This window comes from Bufo bufo, chromosome 6 (genome assembly GCF_905171765.1).
Source record: "Bufo bufo chromosome 6, aBufBuf1.1, whole genome shotgun sequence".
NCBI lineage: Eukaryota > Metazoa > Chordata > Amphibia > Anura > Bufonidae > Bufo > Bufo bufo.
The window spans coordinates 391,710,191-391,723,276 of record NC_053394.1 but is presented as its reverse complement, the minus strand read 5'-3'; the positions used below and the strand labels follow the sequence as shown (position 1 = coordinate 391,723,276).

General features: G+C 44.3%; 1 protein-coding gene across 1 annotated transcript in view; it reads left to right on the top strand.

The window, feature by feature from the left end:
• LOC121003516 (zinc finger protein 208-like) overlaps nt 1-13,086 on the top strand; it is a 2,651,670-nt gene that overhangs the window by 2,088,096 nt on the left and 550,488 nt on the right. The window lies entirely within an intron of this gene.

The window sequence follows — 13,086 nt, the reverse complement described above, 5'->3', positions numbered from 1 at the left end:
CTCAACCCAAATTAAGGCCCTTACTGGTGCTGACTGCAGCCCCATAACCATCAGATGGCAACTGAGATTGAAGGGCTTCAAAAACAAAAAACCTCTTCAAAGACCTTGTCTCCTTGAATGCCACAGAACTGCTGGTTTGGACTTTGCAAGAGAGCACCAAACACGGGACATTCAAAGGTGGAAGAAAGTTTTATTCTCTGATGAGAAAAAATGTAACCTTGGTGGTCCTGATGGTTTCCAACATTACTGGCATGACAAGCAGATCCCACCTGAGATGTTTTCTATGGTCTGGGGTGCTTTTTCGTTCAGTGGAACAATGGAGCTTCAGGAAGTGCAGGGGCGTCAAACGGCCGCTGGCTATGTCCAGATGTTGCAGAGAGCATTCCTCATGACTGAGGGCCCTCGTCTGTGTGGTAACGACTGGGTTTTTCAACAGGACAACGCTACAGTACACAATGCCTGCAGGACAAGGGACTTCTTCCAGGAGAATAACATCACTTTTCTGGCCCATCCTGCGTGTTTTCCTGATCTAAATCCAATTGAGAACCTTTGGGGATGGATGGCAAGGGAAGTTTACAAAATTGGACAACAGTTCCAGACAGTAGATGGCCTTCGTGCGGCCGTCTTCACCACTTGGAGAAATGTTCCCATTCATCTCATGGAAAGCTTGCATCAATCATGCCGAAACAAATTTTTAAAGTGATAAACAATAACGGCGGAGCTACTCATTACTGAGTTCATGTTTGAAAGTTGGATTTCTGTTTTGGGGGGGTTTAGTTTTTTTTTGGAGGTGTGGTCCAAAACTTTTGATCAGCTGAAAAACAGCCTGTTTCAGTTTATTAGTTGTTTTCATTAAATTGAATGCTCAAAAAATGTTTTGTCTCACTCCCATTTCTTCTTGTTGCATGTTAAAGCTCTACTTGGAACCTTGTTAAGATCCAGCCATGCTAAATATGATTTTTTTGCCATTTTTCAAGTGGTCTTAAACTTTTGATCAGGACTGTATTATAGCAACGTACAACCTATGTGACGGCACTTAATATTGAACTGAGAGACATCAAAGTTCCAGACATTACAAGTCCTTCAATTGAAATAATTGATTCTTGAAACCACATACAGACAGTGGAACCATATGAGGGCAGAACTATTTTTAATCCTAAACAATTAATGTATATGCACAAACAACTGTTGTGGATGGGTCCTATGAGTTACCAAGATTCTACTACTTACTAGTTTACACATGAGTCTAACCCTCAGCTAACCTATGTACGGTTTACATCATATAACGTTTGATGGTATTTTTTGTATGCTTTTATAAGGTATTTTAACTTGATTGTTTGGGAGGGATTGTGTTATTATTATTAATTTGTGTGATATTAAATTAGAAATATACCCAACTCTCTCTGTGTGATCCCAAATATAATGTGCCTGTTGACATACCAGTCATTATAAAGTGAAACATGTCAAATTGGCTAAAAATGGTCTGGTCCTTAAGGGGTTAAAAGGGAGTTGTGGATAAGAATAAGCTAGATGATTATGCTTGTTAGAGATGAGCAAAGCTTTCAAAATTTGATTTAGATGCTTCACCAAATTTTTCCCCAAAAATTGCTTAGTTCCAAATTAGTTAGTCACAAAGCCTATTAAATCAGCTATATTCTGGCCTGCAGGGAGAGTGTATCTCAGTGTGCATCATTGTGCATTGCAGCAACATGCATAGCTAGTCCTTTCTGGTAGTGAAACAGTTAGGCTGCATTCACACGTCCGTGGTGTGTTGCGGACCCGCAAATTGCGGGTCCGCAACACACCAGCCCGGCACCCCCATAGAAATGCCTATTCTTGTCCGCAAGCTGCGGACAAGAATAGGACATGCTCTATCTTTTTGCGGAGCTGCGGACCCAAAATCGGGGCCGCGCTCCGCAATTGCGGCTGCAGACAGCACACTGTGTGCTGTCCGCATCCATTCCGTCCCCATAGAGAATGAATGGGTCCGCACCCATTCCGCAAAATTGCGGAAAGGATGCGGACCCATTTTGCGGACGTGTGAATGGAGCCTTAGGCCCCTTTCACACGGGCGAGTATTCCGCGCGGGTGCAATGCGTGAGTTGAACGCATTGCACCCGCACTGAATCCTGACCCATTCATTTCTATGGGGCTGTGCACACGAGCGGTGATTTTCACGCATCACTTGTGCATTGCGTGAAAATCGCAGCAAGCTCTATATTCTGCGTTTTTCACAGAAGTTTTTCATAGAAGTGAATGGGGCCGCGTGAAAATCGCAAGCATCCGCAAGCAAGTGCGGATGCGGTGCGATTTTCACGCATGGTTGCTAGGTGACGATCGGGCTGGGGACCCGATCTGTATTATTTTCCCTTATAACATGGTTATAAGGGAAAATAATAGCATTCTGAATACAGAATGCAAAGTAAAATAGTGATGGAGGGGTTAAAAATAAAAAAAATTAACTCACCGAGTCCACTTGATCGCGTAGTTGCGGATCTCTGTCTGCTTCTGTAATGTTGAGCTGCTGGCTAAGGACCTGTGGTGACGTCACATCACATGATCCAATCACATGGTCCCTCACCATGGTGATGAACCATATGATTGGACCATGTGATGAGCACAGTGACGTCATCAAAGGTCCTATTCCTGTGCACAGCAAAGAAGAAGACAGAAGAGAAGCTGGGCTGCACGATCAAGTGGATTAAGGTGAGTTAAATTTTTTTTAATTTTTTTTTTAACCCCTCCAGCCTTATTGTACTATGCATTCTGTATTATGAATGCTATTATTTTCCCTTATAACCATGTTATAAGAGAAAATAATACAATCTACAGAACACCTAACCCAAACATGCCGATTTTTCTCACGCGCGTGCAAAACGCATTACAATGTTTTGCAGTCGCGCTGAAAAATTGCGCATTTTCCCGCAACACACCCGCATCTTATCCGGGCAAAAAACATGACGCCCGTGTGAAAGAGGCCTTACTGTGCGTCAGTATGACAAGCAGGTGACAGGCGTCACTCTTAGGCTCAGTTCACAATTCACTTATTTGGTCAGTTACGGACCAAATACACAGAACAGGTGAAGATCTTTTCATGATACCTCATCTGAGAGTAGGATTGGCTCCTGATTTTGGCTCACCATACAGTTGTCACCACCAGCTCTGTGAGAAGGTCTGTTAGACGTTCTTCGCTACCTCTTGCATGACGTTCTTTGTTTTGGTTTCACTTTGTCATCTCCTTTCCTTCTCCCAGCTGTCACCTATTTACACTAATTGTCTCCCTTTATATTCCCTCCCATACTGCCTCACTTTGCGGTTTATACTTCTTCCTGGATGAGTTGTTCACTGCTGGATGCTGCTTCTCCTGATTCCTCAGATAAGTCTGTTTCCTTTATTTGTGTTTCTTTGCTTGCTTGATTGTAGGTGACCCTGACTCCATCCGTATTAAGTGCAGGGAGCCGGTGGTCGTGTCCCCTCACTATTATAGGGTTTTCAGTTGTCACATAGTATAAGGTACGTGGGCATGCAATTGTCTACCATAAAGACCTTTGCATGGGCATAGCAGTCAGGGAGAGCTCTAGGGGTTTTATAGGGCTCAGCCATATGCTCCTTAGTTTGGGATCAAGCCAGTCGGATGTTTATTTATAAGTCCCAGCTTTCTGCAACACCATCCGTGACATAATAAACCGCCATAACCATCTTAAGCATGGATCCGGTTTCAGCCTTGATGGACCGCATGCAAGGTCTTTCGCTGGAGGTAGCAGATCTCCGTAAAACTGTGTCTCAGTTTCAGGTGACCGGTTCTGCTGGCATTCATGGAGTTTGTTCCGAGCCTAAGATCTCGCTTCCGGATACGTTCTCCGGGGGTAGTGAGAATTTAGTTCGCTTTAGAGAGGCTTGCAAACTCCATTTTCGCCTACTTCCCCATTCCTCTGGTGATGAGGAGCAGAGGGTGGGGATCATCATCTCGCTGCTCAGGGATAACGCTCAGTCTTGGGCCTTTTTGCTGCCGGTCGGGGCACGGCCCCTCCGATCGGTGGATGAATTTTTTGTAGCCCTGGGGCAGATATATGATGACCCGGATCGTATTGCTCTGACTGAATCTAAACTGCGTCTTTTATGCCAGGGTTAACAGTCCGCAGAGATATATTGTTCAGAATTTCGGAGATGGGCAGCTGATACTGGTTGGAATGATGCTGCACTCCGAAGTCAATTTTGCCATGGTCTTTCGGAAAGATTGAAAAATCTCTCACTCATCCTCTTCAGATTACCCTGAATCTTTTGCCAAATAAATGACAAAGACGAGGAAAATCTCTCCTCATCAGGTAAACCAGAAGACCCCTCTCCAGAGAATGTCTCAAACAGTATCGTGGTGCTCCTTAAAAACCTTGTGTCGTAAAGCGAGAGGCACAAACAACCTCCCAGGGGGACAAAGATCAGGAGCCTCTGCCTGGGCTGCCTGAACCTCTGCCTCCAAATCAGGATAAAGAGACGACCACCCCTTCAGCCAAAATGGGACCCGGGTCTTAAAATTTCCCCCTCCCGGAAAACAACGTGACAGGGCATCCGCCTTCACATTTTTAACCCCAGGGCGGAATGTAACAACAAAATTAAATCTAGAAAAGAACAAAGACCATCTGGCCTGTCTCGGGTTCAGACGCTTGGCCGATTCCAAGTAGGCCAGATTCTTATGGTCTGTAAACACGGTAATAGGGTGTCTGGCTCCCTCTAACCAATGGCGCCATTCCTCAAAAGCTAATTTGATGGCCAACAACTCCCTATCTCCCACATCGTAATTTCTCTCTGCAGAGGAGAGTTTCCTTGAGAAAAAGGCACACGGTCGCCATTTGGCAGGAGAGGGATCCTGAGATTAGACCGCACCCACACCCACCTCAGAAGCGTCCACCTCAACAATAAAAGGTAGAGACATCAGGTTGTACCAAAATGGGAGTGGAAGCAAAACTCTCTTTGATACTAGAAAAGGCTTTAAGCGCATCTACCGACCATGAAGAAAAATCTACCCCCTTTTTAGTCATATCAGTGAGTGGCTTAACAACAGAGGAATAATTCAAAATGAACTTTCTGTAATAATTGGCAAAATCCAAAAACTGCATCAGCGCCTTCTGATTCTCAGGAAGCTAGCAATCAAGCACAGAGCTGACCTTCTCAGGGTCCATGCAAAAACCAGAAGCGGAGAGAAGAAAACCAAGAAATTGAATCTCCAGAGCCGCAAACACAAATTTTTCCAGTTTAGCTGGATCTCATTTCTCGGAGATTCTGGTGGCTGGCTCTTCGTAAGACGGTTGAGGGTTTTGTGGCAGCCTGCGAGACCTGCGCTCGTGCCAAGGTCCCTCATTCACGGCCATCGGGTTCTCTCCTCCCGTTACCCATTCCTTCCCGTCCTTGGACGCATCTGTCCATGGACTTCATTACGGACCTGCCTCGTTGCTCGGGGAAGACTGTGATTCTGGTAGTAGTGGACCGTTTTAGCAAAATGGCGCATTTCATTCCCTTTCCTGGGTTACCCAATGCTAAGACGCTGGCGCAAGCGTTTGTTGATCACATTGTTAAATTGCATGGCATTCCTTCAGACATCGTTTCTGATAGGGGCACGCAATTTGTTTCCAGATTCTGGAAGGCCTTCTGTTCTCGCTTGGGGGTTCAATTGTCGTTCTCTTCTGCTTTTCACCCGCAGTCGAATGGTCAGACAGAACGCGTCAATCAGAATCTGGAGACATATCTGCACTGTTTTGTGTGGCGGAGAATCAGGAGGATTGGTGTTCTTTTTTGTCCCTTGCTGAGTTTGCTTTAAATAACCGTCACCAGGAGTCCTCTGATAAGTCACCATTTTTTGGTGCATATGGGTTTCATCCGCAGTTTGAGACATTCTCTGGAGAGGGGTCTTCTGGTTTACCTGATGAGGAGAGATTTTCCTCGTCTTTGTCATTTATTTGGCAAAAGATTCAGGGTAATCTGAAGAGGATGAGTGAGAGATATAAGCGTGTGGCGGATAAGAGACGTGTGCCTGGTCCAGACCTGAATGTGGGGGATCTGGTGTGGTTGTCTACAAAGAATATCAAACTGAAGGTTCCCTCCTGGCAGTTGGGTCCTAGGTTTATTGGGCCTTACAAGATCTTGTCCGTCATCAATCCCATTGCCTTCCGTCTTGATCTTCCTCAGACTTGGAAGATCCAAAATGTTTTTCACAGGTCCCTATTAAAACCTTATGTCCAACCCACTGTACCCTCCTCTTTGCCGCCTCCTCCTCCGATTGTTGTTGATGGTAATCTTGAATTTCAGGTCTCTAGGAGTGTGGATTCTCGCATTATCCGCGGTTGTCTCCAGTACCTCGTTCATTGGGAGGGTTATGGTCCTGAGGATAGGATGTGGGTCCCCGTGGCGGACATTAAGGCCACTCATCTCATCAGGGCTTTCCATAGGTCTCATCCTAAGAAGGTGGGCTCTGAGTGTCCGGAGTCCACCCGTAGAGTGAGGGGTACTGTCACCGGCAGCTCTGTGAGAAGGTCTGTTAGATGTTCCTCGCTACCTCTTGCATGACGTTCTTTGTTTTGGTTTCACTTTGTCATCTCCTTTCCTTCTCCCAGCTGTCACCTATTTGCACTGATTGTCTCCCTTTATATTCCCTCCCATACTGCCTCACTTTGCGGTTTATACTTCTTCCTGGAAGAGTTGTTCACTGCTGGATACTGCTTCTCCTGATTCCTCAGATAAGTCTGTTTCCTTTATTTGTGTTTCCTTGCTGACTTGATTGTAGGTGACCCTGACTCCATCCGTATTAAGTGCAGGGAGCCGGTGGTCGTGTCCCCTCACTATTATAGGGTTTTCAGGTGTCACATAGTATAAGGTACGTGGGCATGCAATTGTCTACCATAAAGACCTTTGCATGGGCATAACAGTCAGGGAGAGCTCTAGGGGTTTTATAGGGCTCACCCATATGCTCCTTAGTTTGGGATTAAGCCAGTCGGATGTTTATTTATAAGTTTCAGCTTTCTGCAACACCATCCGTGACAGGGGGTATCTCACACGGTCAGAACCAGTGTAGGCCTGAAGTAAATATTTCTTTGCCCAAAATGGCTGTATTTCAAATGGCTGTATTTTAAATGCCTGATTCAAACCCCTGTATGTAGAGGGAGTATCTCAGAGGGCTTGAACCAGTGTAGGCCTGAAGTAAATATTTCTTTGCCCAAAATGGATGTATTTCAAATGCCTGATTCAAACCCTGTATGTAGAGGGGATATCTCACACGATCTGAACCAGTGTAGGCCTGAAGTAAATGATTTTTTGCCCAAAATGGCTGTATTTCAAATGGCTGTATTTCAAATGCCTGATTCAAACCCCTGTATGTAGAGGGTGTATCTCACACGGCCTGAACCAGTGTAGGCCTGAATTCAATATTGGTGCACCAAATGGCGGTATTTAAAATATCTGAATATAACCCAAATGTATTAAGGGTGTATCTCACAATGACATCTGCATCAACTAAATTTTGTGTGCCCAAACGAGTGTTTGTTTAACAACTGAATTTGACAGCAGTATATAAGCCTGTAATTTCACACATGCTGATGCTGCAAGGCCTGAAAATAGTGTTTTTTGACAAAAAAGTATGTTTTTTAAGCCCCAGAAAATGATGGGTGTATTCTAGCTTAAATTGCACACTGACTAATCCAGATATTGAGGATTGCCAAAAAAGTGTTTTTTAGTAACAGAATATGAAAGCTGTATATATTAAACTTGAATTTAACACTTGCAGATCTGGAAAATACTGTTTTTTGAAGAAAAAAAGTGTGTTTTTCAAACCCCAGAAAATGATGGGTGTATTTCTAGCTTAAATTGCACACTGACTAATCCAGATGTTGTAGATTGCCAAAAAAGTGTTTTTTTTGTAACAGATTATGAAAGCTGTATATATTAAACTTGAATTTAACACTTGCAGATCTGGAAAATACTGTTTTTTGAAAAGAAAAGTGTGTTTTTCAAACCCCAGAAAATGATGGGTGTATTTCTAGCTTAAATTGCACACTGACTAATCCAGATATTGTGGATTGCCAAAAAAGTGTTTTTTGGTAACAGAATATGAAAGCTGTATATATTAAACTTGAATTTAACACTTGCAGATCTGGAAAATACTGTTTTTGGAAAAAAAACAAAAGTGTGTTTTTCAAACTCCAGAAAATGATGGGTGTATTTCTAGCTTAAATTGCACACTGACTAATCCAGATGTTGTAGATTGCCAAAAAAGTGTTTTTTAGTAACAGAATATGAAAGCTGTATATATTAAACTTGAATTTAAAGCGAACCTTTCACCTGGATTTCACTTAATAAACTATCAAAAGTACCTTATAGATCATCCTCATTGTGTTAGCACACGGTCTTGTCCCGCTTTTCTGTCATGTATATGCATGGAAAAATCGCTTTATAAAGTACTCTTCTCCAGCTCCACAAGTCACGGTAGAAGTCAAGGGGGTAGCCCTTCCCTCACTCCAGGCTGTAACTCCCCTGCCCTAACCCCGCCTCTATGCAGTCTAATTGACACCCGGCTCAGTCGCCGGGACCGCGCTTGTACAGGCGGCGCATGCGACGTCGGACTCAAACGCGATCCTGTAGTTGAATTCCGCGTGAGGAAGAGAAGACAGGCAGGCATCGGGGACGGCGCATGCGCGATTCAGTTACAGGATCGCTCTTGAGTCCGACGGCGCATGCGCCGCTTGTACAAGCGCGGTCCCGGCGACTGAGCCGGTGTCAATTAGACTGCATAGAGGCGGGGTAATGGGAGGGGAGTTACAGCCTGGAGTGAGGGAAGGGCTACCCCCTTGACTTCTACCGTGACTTGTGGAGCTGGAGAAGAGTACTTTATAAAGCGATTTTTCCATGCATATACATGGCAGAAAAGCGGGACAAGACCGTGTGCTAACACAATGAGGATGATCTATAAGGTACTTTTGATAGTTTATTAAGTGAAATCCAGGTGAAAGGTTCGCTTTAACACTTGCAGATCTGGAAAATACTGTTTTTTGAAAAGAAAAGTGTGTTTTTCAAACCCCAGAAAATGATGGGTGTATTTCTAGCTTAAATTGCACACTGACTAATCAAGATGTTGTAGATTGACAAAAAAGTGTTTTTTTGGTAACAGAATATGAAAGCTGTATATATTAAACTTGAATTTAACACTTGCAGATCTGGAAAATACTGTTTTTTGAAGAAAAAAAAGTGTGTTTTTCAAACCCCAGAAAATGATGGGTGTATTTCTAGCTTAAATTGCACACTGACTAATCAAGATGTAGTTTGACAAAAAAATTGTGATTTGCAATGTCCCAAAAGCTCAGATGCAGTGCTGGTGCACTGAGCTTGCTCAAAATGGCCGCCGCCGCCCACCTAACTAACAGAATTATAAAAGTTATTTTTTTTTGGTCAATGAACTCAGGGCAGGGTAAAACGATTGTGCCCTGCACCCACACAACTAATTGTATGTAGATCGCTGAGTTAGATTCTCTCCTATTCTCTCCCTGAAATCACAAGTCCAGCAGCATCCTCTCCCTACACTTGTAACAGCAGAGTGACGTGCAGCGCTATGTGACTCCAGCTTATATAGAGCCTGGGTCACATGCTGCTCTGGCCAATCACAGCCATGCCATTAGTAGGCATGGCTGTGATGGCTTCTAAGGTCAGACAGTTAATCGCTTGTTGATTGGCTGCCCTGCAGCCTTTCAAAAAGCGCCAAGAAAGCACCGAACACCTAACCCGAACCCAAACTTTTACGGAAATGTTCGGGTCCGGGGTCCAAAAATCCTAAAGTTCGGTACGAACCCGAACTTTACAGTTCAGGTTCGCTCAACCCTATACATGAATACATATTTTGAAGAACATCTAGACAATTCTCACACTGTGGAATTTATATTCAGATAACAAAGATAGTGAAGCCTTTACTTCTGTGTGATGTGTATTTTAACTGCTTAAATATATCATTAATTGTTACAATAACATTTAGTTCTTTTGAACAACACAAAAATCTTCCCATGGACCTACCTCGGCCTACATTAAAACTTCATACAAAATAGTGAATATAAACCAACATTGCTCTTAAAGGCAATGAATATCTATCATGACTAAAATAAGTGAATATAACAGTTTACACTTCTGAAAAGGCATAACAGATGGGCTACAGGACAATAGGCCTGCAGCTTGGTGAGATGGCAGCAACTGTTGGCGCAATTATTAGAAAATGGAAGAAGCACGTGATGACTGTCAATCTTCCTCTGTCTGGGCCTCCATGCAACATCTTGCCTTGTGTGGTAAGGATGTTTCTGAGAAAGGTCAGGAATCAGCCCAGAACTACATGGGAGGACCTGGTCAATGACCTGAAGAGAGCTGGTACCACAGTCTCAAAGAATAATAGCACACTGCACCATTATAGATTAAAATCCTGCAGATCACGCAATGTCCCCCTACTCACACCAGCACATGCCCAGGCCCATTTGAAGTTGCCAATGACCATCTGGAAGATCCAGAGGAGGCATGGAAGAAGGTCATGTGGTCACATGAGACCAAAATAGAAATTTTTGGTATCAACTCCACTCGCCGTCTTTGGAGGAAGAAAAAAAGAGTACAACTCCAAGAACACCGTCCCAACCGTGAAGCATTTTTCTTAGATTCTGTCTCTCACAGTTGCAGTGGACCTACGATAAAAATTACAGTCCTTTCCATTCTTTGTAGGTGGGAAAACTTGCAAAATCGCCAGTGTATCAAATACTTATTTTTCCCACTGTATAAGCATGTTATACAGTTATGTTATATATATTCTATAGAATATGACAGGATGTTCTATAAACTGTTGACCCAGATGTTCTCTGTGGTTGTGCTTTATTTCCCACATCAACAGTCTTCACAAAAATCACTTTGTTAACCCTTAAGATTATATGAATTTCAAAAACTTTTCCAACATTGTGTAGTGGATGGATCTGGTTATATTGGAGCTGCCCCCACTGAAGTGATTGCTACCCGCCCCTGTCAACGGCACAATAGATGGAGCTGTGGAGTTCTGGTGCCAGAGCTACTGTAGACCAGCTGATTGGTAGGGGTGTCAGACCCATCACCAATCTGATACTTATGACCTATCCGGGAGACAGGCCATCAAGATCACATTACTAAAAAAAACTTTAATGACATACGCATTTGTTTAATGGTCCAAGCATGATTTTTACTTCTTGTCCTAGCCACCAAATTTATGCTATCGTTTTCCCCGTTGAGGTAATTTTGAAAGGGGCGACCATGATGACAGCTTCGGCAGATGTGGGCTGTTTTTCTATTTTTTTCCTCACTTGTATTTTATTATATACTAGCAGAAGGACCTGGCTTCGCACGGGTATATTTCATCTATTTCATTTAATGTTTGTGTGTGTCATTAAAAAAGATACAGTATCCCCCATAACAGTGACCTTTACAGTACACCGCCCCTTTAACAGTAAACTCCACAGTCCCTTACCCCTTAACCCTGACCCCCCCACAGTGCCCGTCTCCTTAAAATGTAACCTCCACAGCAGCCCATCCCCTTAACTTTGACCTATATAGCAGCCCGCCCCTTTAACAGTGAGTTTCACGGCACCCCACTCCCTTGACATTGACCTCCGCAGCGGCACGCCCCCTTAATAGTGACCTATACAGCACCCCGCCCCTTAACACTGACCTCCATAGGGGACTGTCCCCTTATCTGTGACCTCCACTGTTCCCTGACCCCATAACAGAGACCTCCAAAGCACCCGTCCCTTTAACAATCACTGCCACAGTACCCCGTTCCCTTAACAGTGACCTCCACAGTAGCCCGCTCTTTTAACAGTGACTTTACAGTACCCTGATGACTTAACAGTGACCTCCACAGCAGCTGCCCCTTTAATAGTGGGCCCTGCCCCCTTAACAGTGACCTCCACAGCACCTGCCACTTTAACAGTGACCTCCACAGCGGCCTTCCCCCTTAACAGTAACATCCACAGTGAAAGCCCCTTTAACATTGACCTCCACAGCAGCTGCCCTTTTAATAGTGGCTCCTACCCCTTAACAATGACCTCCACAGCACCCTGCCCCTTTTAACAGTGACCCCCACAGTGCCTGCCCCTTTAATAGTGGGCCCTGCCCCATTAACAGGGACCTCCACAGTGCCCACCCCTTTAACAGTGACCTCCACAGCGGCCTGCCCCCTTAACAGTAACATTCACAGTGAACACCCCTTTAACATTGACCTCCACAGCAGCTGCCCTTTTAATAGTGGCCCCTACCCCTTAACAGTGACCTCCACAGCGGCCTGCCCCTTTTAACAGTGACCCCCACATTGCCCGTCCCTTTAATAGTGGCCACTGCCCCCTTAACAGTGACTTCCACAGCGCCCTGCCCCTTTAAGACTAGGGCTACATGATTTTGTCATACCAATGTCATGCAACAATTTTTATAATGATAGGCTATGATGTTGCACTGCGACCTGCTGCGACTGCGACATGACATCACAAAAGGAGGCATGTAGCAGTGTAGTTGTGCCCTATGTGTCGTGCTACTTATTGTTATCGTGTAGCCCTAGCCTAAAGCTGATCTACAGCAGTGAAGAAAAATGGCTGGGTTGTTATGGAAACCTGGTGCAAAACTGTGGCTAAGGGCCTGTGAGCCTCTATTGGCTGATAAGGGACATGTGACCGTGTGTATGGCAGTTGGGATATGAAGAGAAAGACTTGCAGGCTTGTATTGGCTAATGCAGGTCATTTTTTGGGAATATCTCAGGAATGGTACGTCCTAGAGAACTGAGACCCCAGGTAGCAAGGGATGTGTATACCAAGTTTCATTGAAATCGACGGTTGCGTTTTTGAGTGATCGCGGAGCATACATACCGTACATACATACAGACATATATACGTCCTTTATATATATAGATTTTGATACTTTTAAAATATATTTTGGCCTATGGGACATTTACACATCACTGTAATTGGGGCATCAAGATCTGGCTAGTGATACTTCTGCACCATAACGGCCCTGCCTGGCAAAGTAGAAACACTACTGTATGTGCACAAAACAAGCAATCACCTA